The 23,540-nt window shown below is 44.0% G+C and overlaps 1 protein-coding gene across 2 annotated transcripts in view; it reads right to left on the bottom strand.

Moving 5' to 3' along the window:
* The window catches only part of PRKCB (protein kinase C beta), a 1,047,370-nt gene that overhangs the window by 672,336 nt on the left and 351,494 nt on the right, over positions 1-23,540 (bottom strand). The window lies entirely within an intron of this gene.

Genomic DNA, 23,540 nt, shown 5'->3' with positions numbered 1-23,540 from the left:
AAAAAATACACTTCATTATTCATTAAGAATTATTAAAAGTGATTTACAGAAGTAAATACAAATAATGTAATTATGTTTTACTAAATGTTAATGCTATATTGATTTATTAATTCAATTCATGTTTATTCGGTTTGAAAATAAATAAACCATAAAAGAACAACTATAAAACGTGATTAAAAACAATTGTCAAAATACATATATAAAAATCAATACAAAACATCAAGTGATTCAGAGTTCATATTCCCCTAGTGAATTCAACACATTTTCCACATACAACAGTCATTGAGACATCAAGTGATTCAAAATTCAGAAGAGACCGGTGGCTGGATGGCGAACGGCTGATCACCAGAGCTCCTCCCCCTCCCACGTCAGGCCACTATGACGCTACAGGTCGCGCAGTTCAGGATGGCATCCATTTGCTGAGTGTGGGCCATAAGGAGGAGAACAAGGATGCGGCATAGCTAACCTGGCTGCCGCCAACGTGCCATACTGGCGCATGAGGTATGTGTCAGAGCTCTGCATGGAAGGGGCGGATTTTCATGCAGCCAGCATTGGGGACGGTGTGCTCTGCATAAACAGAGGAATTGAGGACAGGAGTTACCATGTCGGCTCCCAGGTCGGCAGCTGAGAAGTCAGCCCGGGTTTGGACTGCAGTGCCTGACATTTATAGCCAGAGCAAAATCTGGCAGAGAGTGACTTTTCTTACTCTGCATGTAGACGGTAAGACTCATCTTCATTGTGCATTTATAAAGTAATCAATCCATGTGAGGCCACCAGGTTTCTCACCGGGGGTAAGTGTTCAACTCTGCGGTATGCTCAACACAGGGCAGGGAGTTACTTCCCGCTAGGGGGTCGCTGGGTGGAGCTTTGATGGACTCTTAGTTCCATTTCTATATAATGTAGTTGGACATCACAAGCAGCTCAGTCCTAGATATTGGTCTTGTAAAGAGGATTGTGGAAATATGCACAGTCACTCCAAAGACTCAGGCACTGCAGCCAATCTCGATACAACAGCCCAGGCTCAAAGCACTTGGTGCAAGCCACAGCTCGGGCAAACCGCACGGCATCCCTGCATAAAGATCTGGCATTGTCTCTTAATCCAGAAGATCAGGATGGGGGGGGTAAATTCTCCACGGTGATTGGAAGATGAAGAGCTGGAGAACTTCAATTTCAGCTACACTGGCATTGCTGACCGCAAAATAACTTGTGTAGATCAAACCAAGCAGCTGCTGGGTGGGAACTCTAGCTCAAATCTCATGGAGTCTATGCTGGTTTCAGAGGTTGTGTCTGTAAAGATTAAGGAATATCCTTTGTTTGTTAAGTATAAGCTACCCCCAAGCACGGAAACAGACGTTTCAGAGAATATTCAGTTTGTCGCTTCACCTCCTCCTCCAGTGTTAGTCGCTCCTTTGGGTGGGGACCCCTATATTGCAGTCATCAGCACCTACCTGACAGAAGCTTTTGTCTTTGTCTCAAGTGTCCAAACAGGTGCCTCAGTATGTGTAAAGGAACACTCTGAGCAGCTCCCAGAACTCTCAAGTAAAATCCCGGCACAAGAAGGTACGCCTGAAACCATACGGTGGTACGCTAAAAGTATGCTCAATAACATTTTAGAAGAGATTAGGGATCACAAAATTATTCAAACCACAGAAATAATCACTTTGCATGCACAGCTCTCCAAAATGGAGGATGGTATGGCTCAGATTCCTGAAAGGCTGAAAGAAGCAGAGTCTAGGATCTCGCAGCTAGAGGATCAGGTCACTCTGATGCAGCAAAAAGTGGACATGTTTCAAAAACAAAAATCTACAATAGAAAACAAACCAGAGGAGTTGGAAAACCATTCTCGACTTGATAACCTTCGCATTGTGGGAGTGCCGGAGGGATGGGAGGGCCAACATGCACTCTAATGGGTTGATTCTTTCATAAAACACGTCTTACCCAAGCACTCTAGAGATTTGACGATAATGAGAGAACACTGTGTGCCTTCATATCAGCCCTCAAGTTTACACGCATTATACTGGTCAACTTCTGGGACAATCGCATTAAGGAGCAAGTCTTGACTAAGACAATGAAACAGACAGTTTACTACGCCAGATGTTCCCATGTGCCGCATAGTCCCGGACTTGCCAGCATCAGCAGCCAGGCGGCGGAAATAATTTGTAAAAATGCTTCATTTATTTAAGGCTCTGGGTGCTCAGGCAATGACCGCACAGCCATCTAAGTTGAAGGTGCTGGTCAAGGGGAAATTTCATTTATTTTGTGATGTTCCGGCGGCACAGGAATTGCTTCAATAGATTTCTGCATAGTGCTGATAAATAGTTAACACCTGGTGTGAGGTTGTTTATGCAACACACAATAGTTATCCTTAGTCCACAGGACTTATATTTTCCGTGGAGTGAAGGTGCAGGCATGGTAAAGATCTCTGATATGGTGGTTCGGGTGAGGCTAAACCATGCTTGCTGTGATTGTCTTTGGGGCTTTTTCTTTGCTCCTTGTTTTCTTCTCTTCCTTTTTTGTTCTTTCCCTTTATTGGATCCTTCTGGTTCTCCTGGCACGTATAAGGATGGGGACACAGGCCGTTGGGCACAGACACAATGTCAGTGTGTCAAGTTGGCTTGGAGGGGGAGGTGCAGAGCATGTCTGGTGTGAGTGGGAAGGTGAACCACTCACCACTGCTCTGAATGGAGGGGGAGTGTGGGGGCAAGAGGTGGGGGATGGTGGGGTAAAAGGTGTGTTAAAAAGAGATCCAATTATGCAACTGACTTGTAGATCGGAATATGTGATTACTATTACATGCACAAATGCACAACTGATAGAGATACAAAATGCTTATCTTTTGCAATGAACATGCAAACCTTGTATGAATGGGGACATTATCACTGTGTTGATTGCTCCATTAGCAGCAAAGTGTTGGGGATCAGTTTAGAATGTACACTAGAGCTATAGAGCAGATATATGGTTTAATTAATTTAGATTATATTCTCCATAAGGCGATCAATGACGGTCTTGCAGTATTCAGCTTTGTTTTTAATTTAAGAATAAGAATGATAAAACTATTATGAATAATATTTTGAAGGTAGTCTCGTTCAACGTTAACAGCCCCAATAATAAAAAGAAACTGCGGGCTTTTGAAACTTGGATTAAAACTTAAAACCCATCTGTGATTTTAATCCAGAAGACTCATATTCCTGCAGGTAAATTGGCGGAATTCTCTATGTTTAAAACCTGGGCAGCATACAGGGGTTTTTCTTCCTCTCACGTGGCACACCGGGGCACCACGATTTTTGTGGGTAAAAGGTTGGATGCGGAAGTGGTTAATGTTTCTAGCGATAAAAATGGAAGGTCCTGCTGGGTGACCTGCATGGTGGGGTTAAGATGCCTCACATTTGTCAGTGTCTATGCCCCGGCTGAAGACAACACCATGCTCTATGAAGAGCTATTCCAATCTTTATTACAAATTCCTGGTGAAATAATCATGTGGGGGATTATAACATTTTGCAAAATCCAAAAATTTACTCCTCAGCTAAATTGAAACGACAGTTAAAACCAAAAACCCTATAAATTATTCAAAATGATTGCAAAAACTCTAGGATTAATTGATTCCTGGAGGGAGGCCTTTGCTATGAAAATTGCGTATACCTCTTTTTCTGGAAGATTTCGTACCTCAGCCCGGATAGATTTTTTCCTACTCTGTAAGGTCTAAGAAATTCTACCTAATGGCTTTTCAGACCACGCAATGATCATTCTCGAGTTTGAAATAAGAAAAGCCCCATTACATCCTAGGGACTGGGTTTTTAACAAGCAATACTTGCAGGACGAAGCGTGGCAGGGCCGGCTTTAGTGCTGGTAGCGGCCTGTGCGACAATGTTTGTTGGCGCCCCCCCAATGACGACCTCCACCACGGATTCTCTCTCTAGCACCCTTTAACAGTGACCAAGTCACCATAACCACACTCTATCAGATGCATTGAATTAGTTATATAGCGCCACTCATACCAGTGTAGGGTGTCCAAGCACTTTGCATCACACACACATTACACAGAGACAATCAATCATAAGTGTGTAAATCAGTGTATAGTAAATGATACTTAAGCCAAAGGACTAAAAGTATAGGAGTCACATGTCATCCATACTGGTAGGCAGTATAGTTTAAGAGTGCTTGGTGTGGAGAAGCACAAACGCAGAGTCGAAAAAGAAACAGCATAGTTGGGAGTTCTCTTTAATAATAAGAATCGATTTCTAGCCAAATTAACCCTTTTTGCAACGTTAATCAATGTTCTAATAATGTATACTTTGCGGTGTGTATGTAGTTCTGGGATTAAAGTTAATAGCTCACTATTCTATTTTAGGACTTTAAGTTATAAATTGCAAGTAACAAAAGGATGTCTCTTTTGAAAGCAGTAACCTGCTGATCTGTTAACATCATACGCAGTCTGTAATTTACTTGATACACGTTCTTTGCAGCAGGCATATTAACCCTCTGCACTAACTTCACCCAAGTCAAAACCTCAACTATACAAAATGCTGATCTCTCTCCAGGAAGATAATTAATCACACGAGTTATCTCGACATTTATGTGAGGCCTGGTAATTGCCAGAGGAAAGAAACGCTGCAGCAGGTGCTTCAAAAGCATAATAAACTTTCATAAAGGGCGCCCCCAGGAAGCCAGCATCCGGTGCGGTGGCACCGGTCGCACCGCCCTAAAGCTGGCCCTGGATGCAATTTTGTAAAAATGGGACTAAAGAATTACTGCCAATGAACCATGGGACTGCTCCCTAAGCATTGTATGGGATACTTTAAAGTCATACATCCGAGGGTTGGAGAAAGGCAAGGATGTGGAAAGCACCAAAAACGACAAATTATAAAAGCAAACTCTAGAAAGAAATGTGCAGCAAAGTTACGAAATGTTCTTAAGAAATCCATCTGTGTCTAATAAAAGAAAACTCGATAAGGTTAAGCAGGGGCTAAGTTGGGCGTTTTACGCAAAATGTGAAACACTAAAACGCACCTACACGCAAAAAATATATATGAGGAAAGCAATTTTACAGGGAGGCTTCTAGCTTGGCAGGCCCGTGAGCAAGCTGCCAATAATCGGATTGACTTTTTGAAATGCCACATCACCAGCAGTCGGAGTAAGGACTCGGCGAGGGTGGGCAAAATGATGCTAGAACACTACAGACGAATCTATTCACAAAATCAATTAATTGATAAACAGTCCCTTGAGAAGTTTCTATTGGAACAGAATATTCTGGTGCTACCTGAAGTAAAAGGGTCAAATATTGAGTGACCCTTCTCTAAAGAAGAATTGACTGAGGTCATTAGGAATCTCCCGAACGGCAAAGCCTGTGGGCCAGAAGGTTTCCCAGCTGAATTTTTTAAAGCTTTATTAGAATGGTTGAATATTTTTTACTAGTCGCCAATACAATGCTAGAGGGAGGCCCTATACCGGCGTTATTTTATAAGGGGAATGATGTATGTTTTTTTAAAGTGGAAAGATGGTGAGGACCCAAATTCATATCGCCCAATTACACTATTCTACACCGATTACAAAATCATCACAAAACTTGTAGCTAATAGATTTAATTCAATAGCATCAAAATTAATTGATCCAGACCAGAATGGTTTTATTGCAGGGAGGCAGTTGGGGACAAACACACACTATTTGGCCGAAGCATTAGATTATTTTGCGGCTAGTAATACACCTGCCCTAGTGCTTCTGCTAGACGCAGAGAAAGCATTCGACCTTGTGGTCCGGGAAACGGTATTTGGTATTCTGTCCAGATTTAGGATACCTTCCCAGATCACGGGGCTGATACAAAGAATGTACTGTAATGCAGAAGCTGGTATTATGGTCAACACAATAGAGGTGGGGAAAATAAACGTCCTACGTGGAACCAGACAGGGTTGCCTGCTATCCCCTATTCTATTTGCCTTCTTTATCGAACCACTGGCAATAGCAATTAGAGAAAATGTCGATATTCGCCCCCTTCTGCCACCGATGGGGAAGATAAAACTATATGCCGACAACATTATGTTAATCCTCGATTCCAGTAAGGGCATCCAGGGGAAGGTATTTGATACTTTTGCACATTTCGATGGATTGGGAAGTTATAAAATTAATAAAAAGAAAACTGAAATAATACTATGTGGGTGTAACCCAGGCGTTCTGCATTCCGATATCGCCTTGTGCATGAATTTGCACCCAAAAAGATATCTAGGAATCAAGTTCTCATCTGGGATTGAGGAACTATATAACCTAAATTGTCCTCTGCTGCTTTTAAAAATAAAAGATCTCTTTTTAGGTTGGAATTTTTTCCCTTTGACCATTTTGGAGGGGGGGTCTTCTTGATTAAGAGGTCTATTCTTCCGCTGTTTAACTTTTTATTTTCAGCTATCCCATGTGTCTGTATTATATTTACCAGAAGAATCTCATTTAAATATGCGGCAAAAGGGACCCGCAGGCGTTGCACTGAGTATCAGTGGTCAATAGTGATGTAGGGGCTGCTGGTCCTGGGGCTGGCTGTGGCGCCCTCTGCTGAGATGATCTGCAATCTGCATGCACTCTGCCAAACGGATTACTGCTAACAGCCGGAGTGAGGTAATTTAAGATGTATTCTCTAAATGATGCTATATGTAGGCATTTTGCAAGCAGAACACTGTCCACCCGGGTGAGGCCACGCCCCCATTGCATATGCCACACTTAGTATAGTTTGAAAATAAATTATGCCTCTGAGGCCACACTAAACAGTCCTAAGGTCACAAACTAGGTACATTTTGGCTATGTGGTTTTGGACATAACAGACTATGGAAGACTCGAAGAACCATCACAAAATACATAGAACTGTTTTTTGACAAAATTTCCAATCGGAAGCCCCCAACTCCCCTCCCATTACATCACCCATGGAACACGGCTCAGGGGTTAGCAGCCTCCCCTCCAGCCTATAATTCAGTCTCCTGAAAGGTACATCTGAATCCCCAATGTCCTATATAAACCTAGTGCAGCAGGTGCAGTGACACCAGGCCCGCCGGCTGTTAGGGACCCACTGCACCACAATGATGACGGTTTCTACTACTGTGCCGAAGGGCAGGGGCATTTTCCTCTCTTCCAATGGGGCCCAAGGCATCCTTGCAACGTCACTGGTTGAGCTCCCCTATTGAGGCCACTCTGGCTACTTGTCTGACATGGGTCTCCCCCATAGTACCCCAACACTCCCACTGCTTTTAGATATGGGTACTCGGCCAATTAGTGACCAGGCTAAGCTCCGCCCTCTTCTCCTATGGGCAAGAATTTGGAGAACACCAGAATTGTCTAGTTATGCGGACGGCCTAACTGACGTGTTGGGGTCACCAGGCTGGTCCAAGATTCATTGGTTGAGGGAAGTCAAGCGTCTTCTCGTCATCCTTGGTCTCGGTGAGGCCTGGAATAATAGATCTGCACCTCCTAAGTCCGAGCTAAAAAAGATATATTGGAGCTGGGTTGTTGATACCAGAAGCAGCAACCACAATTTGTGTAGGTCCACCATGGATTTTCTTTTGATTAAGGAAGTGCACTTTTGTGAACCATACCTGGATGTCATCACAAACCGCCAGGATAGGGCTCTTTATTTCCAATTTAGAATAGGCTTACTTCCTGTTGGAGAATTGACTTCCAGGTGGAAAGCACCGACCCAGACAATCTCTTCTTGCCCATTTTGTGTAGAGAGGTCCGAGTCTGTTCCTCACTTTCTTTTCGAATGCCCGGCCTATGCAGCACCTCGGAGTAGATGGTTAAAGCCACTATGCAGAGAACTTGGAACTAGACACTATTTGGAGGCCCTACGAATACTGAAAAATGACCCACGGCCCCTATTTGCTTGCGGCTTAGCCAAATTCCTAGGGTGGGCATGGCGTATAAGATCAACTAGGCTTTCGTATCTTGTTTAATCTGTTTTTTTAACTAACTATATAATGGTTTTTAGCTAATTTATTGGTACCAGTAGCAGCATGAAATGTTTCTCCATCTTTTTATGTTCTGGTTCCTTTTTACTGTTCTATTGATTATTCTTGTATGTTTGCTTTTTAAGATATATTTGTGTCGAAATAAAGCCTATTTGACTGACTTGTCTGACATGGGAACACATGGGAACACTCGTACATCTCTACCTTGGACCAATCCAGCAGCTTCAACGTCATAGCCTCCGGTCCGCACCCCTCCACGCCCGAACATCCAATAGAGGCGAAAAGATTCCTTTCACGACCAAACCGGTGTTTCCTCTTCAATAGGTCGATAAAATGTGTCCAATTTTGCTGAGATCTACTTAAATATATTATTCGAATCGCATTGTCAATAGTGGCATAAGCTATACAAACGGCCATCACCTTCAGTGACTGCTTCATCACCCTTAAATGCTCACTCGGCCTCAAGGGGGCGCCAGACACCGGCCTACAAGGCCTCGGCCGATGCCAACAGCTGTAGCTGCAGAGGCAGAGGCCGACACGGCGGGCACCGCAGACTGCCAGCGCCTCCCCTGGCGGAAGCCTACACGAGAAGCGTCAATAAAGCGCCCCCGTCCCACCACCCCCGGGGATAATTGCACCCTGGGCTGACGTGACGCCGCCCCCACGTTTTAAGGAACTGCGGGCTCCATGCACTCTCCAGTCTACCCGGCGCGTGGGTGGAGAGGTTTCCCCGCTCGTCCATCACCCGCCCCTCTGACGCACAGCGCTCCCTTCAAGAGAGCCGAGGCCCCGACGGGCTTTCTAGCACTGGCTGTAAATAAAGCTCCTGGGGTGGGGTCGCGAATGCTCCGTGTGTGATAGCAACCCACTAGTCTAGTGACCCCCAGAGACACCAGCAGGTCCTGTGGCGCGTGAAGCCTTTAGACAGGCCTGACTTTTGTCCAGCAGACAAGTGCATTATGGGGCTTGTAGTTTCGGTGTTTGCAGCAGTCGATGCTGGATACAATGTCTGGACTGGCTGAATGTTTCACAAGACTTAGGGCCTCATGTAGGTGGGCTGGCATTTACCACTTCATAAATACCGAATCATACCGATTCGGTATTTATGAAGTGGTAAATGCTATGTAGGTATTCCTGCGGTAAAAATTACCGATTCGTAGTAATTCGGTAATTACTGAATCGGTATTTACCGATTCGGTAATGAGGCATACCTTCCCATTGATTGAATCAATGGGAAGGTATGCCTCATTACCGAATCGGTAAATACCGATTCGGTAATGGGGGAACACAATCAAGGGTGGCAGGGTGTCACATTGACACCCTGTTGCACCCCTGATTCCTGCATGAGTGCACATGTGGCACACATACATGCCCTAAGGGCATGTATGTCTGCCACATTGCACACTTCTAAGCGCTTTAAAATGCTTTTACACATCCATTCTTAATTTACCACCAACTATTAATTGGTGGTAAATACCGACTCCAGACAACACCCACACACTCCCCCTACATCTCATTTCTGTATTCGGAATTTACCGAATCGGTAAAATTACCGATTCGGTAATTTTACCGATTCGGTAAATTACCGAATACAGAAATGATCCCCCTACATAGCAAAAGCCTAAATACCGGTCGGTAACGGTATAATTACCGAAAATCGGCCGTTACCAACCGGTATTAGGCTACCTACATGAGGCCCCTAGTGTCTGGCTCCAAAAATATTTAACTAGTAACACATGAATGTCAAGGAAGGAAGTGAAGATCGGGGGACAAAACGGAGCGTAAACTCGAGCTGCACAGTCGTAGTCCGGTGGCCCGGTATCCCCCGGAAAAGTACTCCGCTAGAATCATAATGGAGGAGCCAGGCATGAGTGTAGGTTTGACGACGGAGCAGTGTCCGTCGGGCTGGCGGATGACATTACCGCTGCCATCCAGACTCTACTACGTCGGTCTAATTTACAGTTGACTGCCAGCCCAGTGGTCTTCTCAGTACCTTGAAAAACGTTCCCCTACAAAGTACAGTTTGTTGTACAACTGCCACTGGTTTTGAGGGCCGCCCACCTAACTTTTAAACTGTTCTTCTCTTTCAGACACAGACTCCGAAACAGTTTGTTTCTGAAAAAATAGAAAAAAATCTATTGACCGCCACACCCTTGGAGTTTTGCCCCAGGGTTCAGTAGCAGGCAGTGGGGGGTCAATATATATATATTTATTCTGTCCGTCACTGCCAGGATTTACCTGACGGCGATAGACCGAATACAAAAGGACATCACACCGTCCACCTTTAATAGGCGGGTGGGGTAATACCCTTTCTTCAACTGCCCCAACTTCTTCGGGCTGGAGGAAACTTTCCATCAATGGAGCCGTCAGAGGAAAGCTTGGGTTCCGCCAGTCCATAAATGTGGTGGGCAGACGGAGAGTTTCGCCAGCAAGTTACTCCGCCACATTTGAGCTTCATCAGGCCCATAGTGTTGGGTTAAATTGTGCCAGTGATTGGAAGTGGTGGGGGCGGCCTCAATGTTGGGGCGCAGAGCTTCTTTCCATCAGAGTTTGACCCAGAGCGAGAGGGACAAAGGGAGAAAGAATGATGGAGAGAAGGATGGAAACCTGTGACAAAGGGAGAAACCAGAGAGGAAAAAGTACACGAGGTAAAGAAACAAAGTGTAGTGTGCTGGAAAAAAGAGGCATTTAGTTCAATCACTACTTTCAGCCTTTTTTGTTTTTAGCCACAAATTAAGCACTGAATTCGCACTGCATGTATGGGTTGCACTATTACACACACGCCCATCACATCCAAAAGCGCAATCTAACCAGCTGAGCTACAAGTTTCCAAAATTTCCTCTCATATAAGCTTTTACAAGCTGAATATTTCTAAATGAAATTAGAATTTCCAAGATGACCAGTGGTTTGCTGACCCTCAGTCACCCGGCCTCAATCGAAAGTGCAGTCGCAACCATTAGGTTGCCCGATGCCTTCTCTTCTAGTCTATGGGGAGCGTGGTCGGACTGGGGCCAAAAACTAGGCCTGGCACCAAATTAAATGTGTCCCGCATTAGTGAACTAAAAGTGGTCCATGTTTGCAACTCAGGGAAGTGTTGAACTTGTAATGGAAGGCTGTAGGTGTTTTACAAGGCACGGAATACTGCATGGATTTGAGCTTTCTGCAGGCAATGTTTGTTTTAGAATCATGGAAAACAACAGTAACAACTGTCCCAGCAGACTATAACACAGGCCCACTCACAGCCAAAAAGACGGCCACACACTGACATTACAGGCCAGCCCGTCAGACACTGCCCGATTGCCTTTTAGGCGAGTCCGGCCTTGGTGCGGAGAAGGCAGTCACTATGGAACAGAGGGTGACAGATCAGTGGCATAGCTCTAAAGAAGATGATTGGTTGGGCTGAATGCCATTCGCCGGGGAGGTGGGCTCTTCTCTCTGAGCAGATGCCTGTTTCTTCGAATATGGGCTCAGATCGGGACAGGGAGCCTGTGCATATTACAGCCTGGTGGGGAATATGCAAAGGGTGCATGACTGCTTGGCTGGCCAAAACAGCTGGCCAAGCAGTCACGCACACTCAGTGTGCACAGTGCACGCCTCCTTCCACCCTGAGCCACCAGCCCTGCCATGCCCCGCCCTAACCCAGCCCGCAGCAACCAAAAATAAAACGATAACAATTATTTTTCCCCTTTTCACTGCTCTAAGAGCAGTGGGGCGACACTCCTCCGCCTTAGCGGAGGAGCAGCCACTGGTAATACTGCCACAGACCACGATGGCCCACTATGCTACAACATTTAAAAACTGATCTTTTATTGCTGCATAATTTTGTCAACCATGCCACATAATTTGGCCCTCCACTGCCGCATCATTCCAGGGGCTCTGACAATAAGCCAACAGATTGGTTAATATATTCATGGTTCTTTTATACTGTACATTTCTTGTTCGTTTGATGTCATTGCGGTATTTGATGAGTCCGTTTTTTCCCTCTCTACCCTGCGTACCTCCTGCTTGTTAACAATCCCATACTGGATGGATCAAAAAAAAAAAAGGATGCTCGGATTGTGGTAGAAAAATCCTGCAGTACAAGAGGGACATCGGATCAAAATTTGTACAACAGAAGAAGTTCTAGATAATTCCACTGGAACACGCGCTCTAGCACAATCCCCGAGATCAAGAACAGGATGAGAAATACATGTTTTACCCGACTAAAGATCAGATCTACAGGCTTCCCGTTTTTTCAGCGCACTGTGCTGACCTTAAATCCAGGACACCCTTACTTATTGTGCTCGGGCTCTACACAATCTTGAATTATAATGAGTGTTTCAAATTACCCTTTTAAACACAGTTTACTGCTGCCATTAAACACAATATCTGGGATCTCCCGTGGTGCATGAAAGCAGAATCTCTCTCCCATAAATAATACAGACCCCCGGAACCTTTTATCACTGTGGGCGGGCCTGCCGCAGTGTCAATCACGATTCAGAGCTGCAGGCGTTTCAAAAGACAACAAGGCATGTCCTGGCCTTGGAGATGTGCGGGCTCTAGGGCCCTGGTGGACTTGTCCACATGTACGCCCCAACACTACTCGAATCATATCCCCCCTTACAAGATGTACAGAGAGGCCGGATGACTCTAGGCCTGCAGGGCCACGCTGTTCAGATAGGTCAACCAATTGGGTTAATTTATTTATTTATTTATTTTTAAGCAGAGTTTTATATAGCGCGAACTTGACCCGAATGCAATCAGGTATCAGAGCGCTTTACATAGTACCAGTTACGTTACATGAGGACACACATTAATTTTTTTGTTAGGCACGGGGAGATCAGGGGGCATATGTATCAAGCGATTTTGTATTCGCAAACGCTGCGAATCGCAAAAAAAACAGCGTTTGCGAATACAAAATCGCAAAATGCGATGTATGAGCCATTTTCGCATCGCATTATTAAGGAATTGCTAATTTAACGATTCCTTAATTTTGCGTAAGCATCGCAAATTGCGATTCCTTAAATGCTATGTAACACGCACCCAAGTTGTGCGAATTCTGCTTAAGAAATCGCAAATTACCACCAACTTCAAGTTGGTGGTAATTTCCGATTTCTTTGAAAAATGCAATTTTTGGCATTTTTCAAAGTGCCATGTGGCGCACATACATGCCCTCATATGCGCACACATGTTCATTTCAGGGGTGCATCAGAGTGTCATCATGACACCCTTGCACCTTTGAAATTATTCTCAATTTGCGATTAGCAAATTGCAATTCGCAATTTGAGAATTACTTCCCATTCATTCCTATTCCATTCATTCCTATGGGGAAGGTATTCCTTAATTGCGATTTCGCAATTTGCTAATCGCAATTAAGTAATATTAAGAATTCGCAAAATATGTGCGAATTTTTATATACATCCCGTTTTGCAATTCTCAAATAGCAATTCTCAAAAAATCGCTAGTTGAGGATCGCAAATAAGGTTTTTGATACATATGCCCCTAAGTGATTTGCCCAGAATCACAGGAGGTTTAACGTTGTTACTGAGACTCGAACCCAGTTCCCCCAGGTCCGAGGTCGAGCGCCCTAACCGTTAGGCCAACTCCTCTCTCCAATCTCCCCTAATTGAACTGAACCAGGACTACAACTCCCAGAATGTACTGTTTGGTAAATGGAAGCACTGGCCGGGACACAACCTGTCCTGGTGGTAGCCTACAGTCTTCTATTAACCCAATTTTTGTAGCCAACTTAGGTGGTAATGATCTGACCACATTTCCCATTATCAAAAATAAAATAAAGCAAGTATTGGTAAAGCCAATAGGTCTAGTCTCTGAGGGAGCTATTGGATTTGTTTATTTTAGCTGTGTTGTACAGCACTGTGGTTGTACAGTATGTTTAAAGTTTTATTCTAAATTGCTGTGAAACAGCCATTATTCTTTTGTTATTTATTAATATGTGAGGAATGGTCTGAGCTTTGAATTAAAATGTGAAATGGAAGGGAAGTAGCAACGTGAACAACGGCTGTCTTATGGTGAACACTGCACTTTATGGGGTTTAGGCGGTGCTTAATATACAGAATGGGACGGATAGTGGTAGGAAACAAATAAGGTGGATTATTGGTAGTGTGATAGCCAATATACATCATGTTTAGTGGAAAGGACAGTTCAATTTAAATTTATGAAATTAGAATTGATTGAAATGGTGCAAAATAATTAACGTGTACTTGTAAAAAAAAAAAATGAAGGACATTTTCCCCGTAACATTGCACGTGAAGAGAAGTGGGAAGCACATTTTGTTATCCCAGAATAAACAGAATGCGAAAGAGTGTGTGTATAACAGGCAAGCAGTTGCTGGAATGGGATAACGCGCTTCAGCTAAGAATGAATGCGGTTAGTTTTGAAAAGGACAGTGAAAGTGTGTCCTTGAAGATCGTTTTTTGGCACAGTATAGTTGAAAATACAACTTAGTTTGTGGGTGAGGTTAAATCGCAAATATTGTTTAAAGCTGTGTAGCTTAACAGGAAGGCAGCATTGTCCACGGTGGATTAAAGGTAATATTAAAGTTTGAAGCTTTTTTGGACACCCATAAGCTATAATACATGATGGGTAACATTTGCCCGGGTACCTTGCACACATGTTTTTGCTTTTGCAGTCACCACTGTTGTTTAAAGCTGTCTAACACCAGAATTGAAAGACAGCATTATTCGAGGGGAATAAAACTTAGGTTGTAGTTCAGTTGCAAATATTGTTTAAAGCTGTGTAACTTAAAAAAAAAAAAAAGAAAGAAAGGCTGCATTGTCCGAAGAGGAATAAAGGTACATATAAAGCTGAATGTAAATTTTGCCCTCTTGGTCACTTTTTGGACACCCATAAGCTAAAATAAGTGAAGGGTAACATTTTCCTGTCTACCTCGCACACATGTGGAGAAGTGTGGCTCAATGGTTAGAGCAGCAGACCCTGATGCAGAGGTCTGGCCTGGGACCAGGGTTCAATTCCCGCCTCGGCGGGTCTTGAGCTCATAATTCCTCGGACCGGATTTCTCGCCTCGATGCCTATTCTAATCATGGGTCCCACGCTGCAACTCTGGGCAATAGCTTGCTTAATCTCCACAACGGCCCCAACAGCGCTGGGATGCCTGGCTTCACCCTGGGGATGCCCAGGAGTGGACATTTCACAGGGAAAACGCAGGAAGGGTTCCCTAGCAGTATGAGTACAGTGCCGGGAAATCATGGAATGGGGTAGCTGTGCGCTATATAAGTACCAAAAGAACTGAAAGCCAGCATTGTTCGAGAGGAATAAAACGTAGGTTGTGGTTGGGGTGTAAACACAAATTTTGTTTAAAGCGGTCTATATAACAAATGAAAGGCAGCATTGTCCAAGGTGGCATTAGGGTAAATTTAAAGATGAATGTAAATGTTGCCCTCTTTGTAGTTTATTGGACACCCATAAGCTAAAATAAGTGACGGATAACATTTTCACATGTACCTCGCACACATACTGTTTTTTTACAGGCACAACTATTGTTTAAAGCAGTCTAACAGATGAATTGAAAATCAGCATTGTTTGAGGGGTATAAAACTAGGTTGTGGTTGATCTGTAGTCGCAAATATTGTTAAAGCTGTCTAACTTAACAAATGAAAGTGAGCATTGTACAAGGTGAAATTAAGGTAAATAAACAAGCCCCCACATGCAAGGTCCGTTTCATATGAGAAAAGAAAATGGGCTTCCCGTCCTGCTTTCACTTGCAATGTTAAGGAAGAGGTGGGTCTGGAATATTCTATTTTTTACATGTCCACATTAACTAATTTGCACCACACTCACAAGAAGTTGTGGCGCTGCTAGGACTTGAATGGGATTCCTCAGTTTCAAAGGCGACAGCTCTGCACAGAACAAAACACACAGCAAATCAGGTCTGGTTATCTACAAACCAGTGGCCTTTGAAGTTGGGGAATCCATAATACTCATGTATCATAGAAGAATTAAATTTACCCCTGTAACTTTGCAAGCGAAGAATGCAGATGCTTTAAAGCTTTAAAAAGGCTACACACACTGCCTCAATAAACAAACGAAGGTGACTACGAGGCTTTCACAAACACTTGCACAAAGCAAAGAAACAAATTGCACCCACAAACAAACTCTTAACATAAAAGTGGAAGGGCACAAGTAATTGGGCCATGCTTCGTGGGAGGGAACAACACATCAAAAGGAGGGCCGTCTACCAGACATTGACCACATACAAGCACGCATTCGCAACTGACACTCGGCACAACAAATAAGAAGCAATGTGCGGGCTGTAAGCCCACAAAGTGTAAACAACATGTCTCAAAGAGACAGCGAAAGTACAGCCTGCCTGAATCATTTTGGACAGTGATTAACAGGTAACAATTTCTTCTGAAAACTCGGTCTTGGAGACACCCTTTATTGGCGTTCACTCTTCTGTTGTTTGTGTAGAAGCAGCATCTTGTCAGATTTTACTGTGCTTGTAACTTTAACAGGCCGTGCTGGCATTCCCAGTGCAGATGATTAGCTTACCTCAGACAAAACCTTTAATTACAATTTCCAAATTTAACAGGGAATCCGCGCCTGTGCTGCAGGCCCTTACATTTACACAGGTTGCAAAATCTGGATGGGCTCCAGAAATTGATTATTTCCAAATAGAGGCACTGCATGAGCCTGCACGGCCTCAGCTGTCTTTTCACGAGGAAGCATTACTCGAACTCGGATTGTAAACACAAACAATCACTGGCAAAGCAAACAGGTCTGCTTGGCAAGCCTGCATTATTTTGCAAACATATGCAACAGACATTAAGGCCGTAATAAAAAGTCAGGCAATGCAGAATTGTAGTGGGGAATTATGCTCTACTAGGGGGGAGGGGGGAGTATTCCAACACCACCTGCTTTTCTAGGAGCAGAAACACTGATTTTACCAGCAGCAAAAACTGGCTATTAAAAATCACTTGAGGCTTTGGCTGCAACAGCAGCGAGCATCTGTCCCCATCACGGCGAAGGTTTACATGCCCCCCCCCCCTGCCGGGGTACCTTTTTACCCTTCCCTCTAATCCTGTCCTCCAACCCTGCCCCGCACCTACCCACACATTTACCTCCTGCTTAGAGCAGGTTGTAAACATGTCTGTTAAGATCCATGGAATGGGGAAGCTGTGTGGTTGTATGTCTGGAAAAAACAAGTCCACCCCATTATTCCCTTTTCCGTGGGGTTGACCTTTTAATAGAATGGTACTGGTGGGGTGTTACTGCATGGTACTGGTAATTATGGGTGCAAAGAGTCTTAAAGTAATCAAAGTAAAACTGATATCTCCTTGTTCACCTGTAGGGGTAGTCCATCCATTAAAGAATGGTGCAGGAAATGACTGGGGGATTTCCTTTCCATCAGCTTTAAAGGGACCATCTATCCTCTCCTCCACACCATAGAGTTTGACCTAGTTCCAATGGTCTCGGGGATTGTCGTGGTGGAGTCCGGCAATTAGCATTGCTCTGACACTCTTTCCACCGTCCATCCTATTAGGAACCACTTTGCCACAGCCACGTGCAACATACACAGTCGATGGCCAACTTACACACACAAGTAGCACATACACATGCACCATCCATGGATGGCACAAAAACCCAGATGCTGGAACTGAAAGACTAATCTAATAAATATAGGGAAGGCCAGTAGGCAGCTCCATGTGGAAGAACATAGATGAAAAGGCAGGTTCACTCACAATAATCTTGTCACATCCCCCAGGTGATCAGGAGTAGCCTGGTGAGCTGATGATAGCCATGCTCAGTTAAAAGGAGGGTTGGCACTGGGTGCCCCGCCAGAGAAAAGTATTTTGTTGGATGGGCAGGATATGAACACTTTAGGACTTTAGAGTCAGGAACATCAGTGAATTATATGTGCTCAATCTTTACAGATATCTGTGAATAAGAAAGAAGTTACTGAAGGAGTTAAGGCAAATGATTATCCGAGGTTATCCTCAGGTCCAGTATGCTTCCACGCACATGTGATTACTTTAGTGTGTTTTGGGAACTATCCTGAATAGATGTGTTTTTCTGTAATTGATGTACCTTAATATAAAGTAATTCTAGATACAATGGGGTTGATCTTGCTTATGCCGGGCATTGACTGAGCAGCAAGAACTTTACAACTGAATTCTGATTATTGTATGCGCACTTATTTGTGATTTTATGAATCCTCTAAGAGTCACAATTCTAAAGCATTAACAGGCATAGCAAATCCTTAGTTATTAGTCGTGTAACTACTTTACCACCCAGTTGTGAAGTATTCTAGGATGTATTTATTAAGAAAAAGCAAGTATATTACACCTTCTCATGGGAGTTATGATTGTAAGTCCAGAATCTGTAACACCAGCCCCTTGTAGTCGAGTGTATGCTCCCAGAGTCAGAAAAAGAACATCTTAGACAGAACACAGATGAAACTATGGCTAATGAGTTTATTAGACCATCATAATCACCCTCTTCCTCTCCATTATTATTTTTTATTATAAATAAAGGAGGCATAGACTATTTAGTAATTAACAGAATAAAAGCTAAAAATCAATACCTACTGCCTTGATTCCTTTACTGTCAGATCAGATTTGCCATGCACAAATTTTCACCAAGCAAGACCTAAGGGTACAACATTATCCAGAGTCCAATATGGTGACGAGTCAAAAACTGTGTTTCACACAAAGAGTCCGATTTATGGTTTGGTGGATGGAGTCAAGGCAGACAGTCTGGCAGAGGAGTTTACGTCTGCCAATCTGTCCTTTACTCCGCCTGTCAAATTTAGAGATGTCTACCGGACTCCCAGACATCCCTATAGATTGACAGGAGCCGCTAACATAGCAATTCCCATCAATGTAGGAAAAGATTGGCAGATGGCGCCATGAAACATGAAGGGTGGCCTTCCACCTTCCCACTTTTCCAAAATTTGGTATTTTTCAAAAACACTCGCTAAAAGCGGGAGTTTGTTTCTGAAAAATAATGACCCCCACACCATGGGATATTCTCACATAGTGTGGGGTACTTTTTCTTTTTTTACTGTCTCTCGCTGCCAGGATATACTTGGCAGTAAAGAACAGTAAAGAAAAAGACAAAAAGCCATCTGGGTGTCCACTTTAAATAGGGTGGACGGCTAGATGGCTTAGCTTCAGTAGCCCTATTCCTTCTGACTGTTAGAGAAAGTTTACACTAACAGAGTAAATTATATTCTATCACCATAAACCTGTCAGTACGCCCACCTCTAAATCAGGAGGGCCGACGAGAGTTTAGGGAGAGGGTGCTCAGTCGCCGTTGTGGCAGAGTACCGTCGCCGCCAAAAATAAGCCCTAAAGTTTGGATCGTTTGAATAGCAGCTCATGCCTTTGAGGCTCTGGGAGGATCCTACTCTATTTCGATGCTTCCTCAATGAGGTTTTGAGAGGATATTTGGATCTATCCTATATCATTTAGCTGGGCGATATCCTAATTTATTCAGATTCTTTGAAGACACAAAATCACAAGGCAAAGTAGACATACATCACTTTCTATATGATTATCAGTTAGGATTCTGCCCCTGATGAGGACAACCAAACTACTCTGGTACTCCATGACCTGTTCACATCTACAAGATGAATGACGTCACAATTCTGTTGGAAATTATCACCCATTGGTCAGGCATTACTCGGTTGCTTTGTAGTGGAGGTCGGCCTATTTCACAGGAACCACAGACCAATAGGTCAGGGTTAGAACAACCAACATCTTGTGGCTTTGGTCAAGGATCCTCCCTCTTCTGCCTTCTTTTCATCCTCTATGTACTTTCTCTGGCACAGCTCCTCCGTCGGTAGCAGGTGAACTTCCACATGTACATGGATGACACACAAATCCACTCGTTCCTGGAAAGTAGTCCACAAAATCCAGCCAGCATCACCACATGCTTGGAACACTTGTTCGCTTGCACAAAGGCCAGGTTTCTCTGCATTAAATGTACCACAAGCGGCATTCTTGGAAATACTTTGCCTAATCCTGTTCCAATTCTGTGGCCTCCCTCAAGCCTCACCAAAAGTGAGAAATATGTGGATTCCCTTTTCAATGTTGATGTCACTTTTGTTGCTCAAGTCAACATGGTGCCAGAGTGTCTGAAGATATATCTATTAAGTTTGTGCTAAATCCTCTTGGCACCTATAAACCAACCTTAGAGTTAAACAGATGAGAGGCCTCATCCTGGCATAACTCGTCTTTGGCATCTACTCTGGCCTCCCTAAAACACTCATTGCGGGCTGCAGAGATCTTAGAACCAGGCAGCCAGAATATACTGTAAGCATAACTCGCCTAAGGCTTCTACTCTGGCCTCCTCAAAAAACTAAAAGATGGACTGCAAAGATCTTAGAACCAGGCAGCCAGAACATACCATAAACATTACAGATGGGGCCAAATCATACCCACCCTTACCGACTCCAATAGCTCCCAACAGATACCAGGAATAAATACAACCTCTTGTTCATCCCCCATAAAGCACATTAGGGCAAAAGTCCTATATGCCTGATTAAACAGGTGGCTCACTATCCCCCGAACAGAGCGTGCTGCTCCACACCGATTAACCAACAATTGTTCATGATGGTGGAACATCGAAGCAGGTCACTGAACTTGCAAGGACCCTGTATCTGATCTAAACATCAGAGGATCTGCAAGCGAAGAATTCTGGACTAAGTTCACTCACTCTGTCCTAGTGGACTCAAACCTCTCCTCCACCTTTACGCTGTACTTTCTTGCCTATGCAGAAGTCTGAAATAACCAAAAGCCTTGTAAGGCTTTATACAGCCGTCAAAAATTAAATAAATAAGTACGGAAAAAACGTTATTTCGGCAAGTAATTTTCCATGCATGAGCCAAAAACTGAACTGGAGGATCATTCCTGATTACAATAACATTATTACCGTATCAGAGTACGGCTCCAGAATCTAGGGCCCTACTCACAAAGAGCCTCCGCAGTCGTGCCGGAGGCTACGCACTTGTGGTGAAATCCCCGCACTGCAGTTTCTCATTGCGTAGATTCCGCCACGAGTGCGGGGACTCTGCCACGAGTGCGGGGACTCTGCCACGAGTGCGGGGACTCTGCCACGAGTGCGGGGACTCTGCCACGAGTGCGGGGACCCGTGCCGAACCTTCGCCATGACTGCGGAGGCTCTTGGTGAATCAGCCCCCAATGCCTAAATGGGAGGAAATATTGAGTAAATGGAAGGACAAAGGTTTCGTAATCCAAGATCAACCAATCACGTAACAGATTGTCTCACAGCAACATTAGAAGAGCAATTTAGCGAAACACACCCACACTGAAGCCACAGTACGCTCGGATGGGTGAATGTCCAGAACCGTACTGTACGGCCAATCGGCTTTAAAACAAAGAATCTTGACAAAGACGCTGACATGGCCATCCTCGGGTGCAACTAACACACAGTGCTAGAATGGATACAGGCAAATGTAACATATATGCAGGAAAGAGCTGTGCAATGCACCCAGATGCAGGTAATGGACAAAGGAATTTCAGGATATAATGCAAGGTTTCCAATCCTTAGCACCAGTTGTCAGAACTAACAAAGAAACGGTCCACACTAACATCTGGAAAATAGAAGGCAACACCAAATGCTAAAAAGAATCTGTTGGAAAACTTTAAAAAATTTGTATTATCACAATAATTCTGTATACATGATTAGACGCGGATTCACGGGTTTTGTTGGTTGAACCCTAATACCAAACATCACAGCATCTCTTCCTAGTGCGTGGTGTGCAACGGCATCAGCCATGACTAACTTGTCTGTAATAGAGACTTTTTTGCCTGTGGTAACTGAGGACAGACGGGTGAATTGGAGTATTTAAGACACCAGTGACTAATAGCCAGGGCCATTGAAATTATGTGGCAGGGAAGGAACAAATTATGCAGCAGAGATGACTAAATATCGCAATAAGAAAAGCCAAATTATGCTGCTTCATGCGGCATATCATGTGAGAGTTCTAATTCATTATTTGGTCATTTTTTAACAGGTTAACACTGCGTGGAGAAATGTTTCATCACATTAGTACTAGTTTAACACCCCCAAAACAGCAATAATTCACCAGAAAAAGGGCCAGTCTACCTTTGGAAAATGTCTTCTGCTGTGCGGATGCACTTGTTGCTGTGTTTTGAATAACTTTTGATCTGTTTGAGCTAGAAACAGCATTTTTTTAAGAAAATCCACAGATTATGCAGCAGATGATGGATTATGTGGTATATGCGGCAAACCAATAATTATTCTGAAAACGCCGCAGCTGCAAAATCACATAATTCTAGTGGCCCTGCTAATAGCTCCAGGACACAGATACAACGTGAGTTGTGAGGTTTAAAACAATTATTACCTTAAATTGTGAGCTGGGGCTTGTAGGTTTGCTTTTTCTATGATGACTATGGTCCTACAAGACTCAGCATGTTAAGTTATATTCTGTTATGCTATATGTTATGTTGATTTGTATTGCTCACTAATCACTGAGATGGTATCCAGGCACTTGGGCAAGGTGTGTACGTGTGTGGTCCCCAAGCTGCCTATACGAAGAGCCAGGCCGTCAGCTTCTTGCGGAACTCAGGAAGCGAGGAGGAGACTCTGATGTGTTGAGGGAGGTAGTTCCACGTCTTGGGTGGGATGTAGGAGAGTGAGCGACCACCAGTTTTGCTTTTGCGGATGCGGGGAGTGTGTGCGAGTGAGAGTGAGGCGGAGCCTAGGTGCATGCTAAGAGTGGTTGGTAAAAAGTGAAGACTGGAAAAAGATGATTCAAAGGGACATCTGGCTGGTTGGCAACTCTGCAGGTGATAAACTGAGACTGAGGGTGCGATAAAGGAAAATATAACCGACCCAGATGCGACAAGTGACCATAACAATATTAAATGGCAGAATGTTATAATAAGAATATACAATGTTATCTTGGACTTATTATACAAGGTAATGCGGATGCACTGAGCAGGCGCACTGAGGCACATGCAGGCGTCAGGGAATGAGGCTGTGCTGGGCAGATCATTGGAGGGTTCAGGGAAGAGCTCAGAAGGCGGAGTCTTAGAAATAGCGCCAAGAGGGCAAAGCCATATATAGCTGCTATAGGTACCCAGAGACGGGAGAATAGACTTGCACATCACTAGAGAAGGGATAGAGGGAAATGTAGCCAAGAAGGGAGGGAGCGAGGACGAGTTACGCAAGACCAAAAGAGGAGCTTCGAAACAGAGAAGTGATGGCGGAGAGAGAAGAGAGAAATAGAGGATTGTGTGAGTGTGGAGGAAAGTGAGGGAAATCAAGAGAACATAGCTGAGAGCCAGAAGGGAACAAGACAAGAGGGGAAACAATAAAGAAAATCGAGGGGAAGGGACAGGAAATTGAGGATGCGTTAAGTGGCAAATAAGAGGTAAATTGTATAAAAGCATGGTGGGGGAGGGGGGCGATGAAGGAAAGTGAGAACAAGGGAGTAACCAGAAAATTAACATTCTACACACTTCATCCATGCATCTAATCATTCAAAGCACGCGAAGTAAGCAACCCTGACCCTCTTTAGAAGAATTCTCTTCAACCTTCCATTATGCTTCCATCTGCTATAGATTTACCCTTCCATCTATCCATCAGTTCACC

Source organism: Triturus cristatus, chromosome 10 (assembly GCF_964204655.1).
Source record: "Triturus cristatus chromosome 10, aTriCri1.1, whole genome shotgun sequence".
NCBI lineage: Eukaryota > Metazoa > Chordata > Amphibia > Caudata > Salamandridae > Triturus > Triturus cristatus.
The sequence above is the reverse complement of the archived record's forward strand: the minus strand, read 5'-3'. Positions and strand labels throughout refer to the sequence as shown.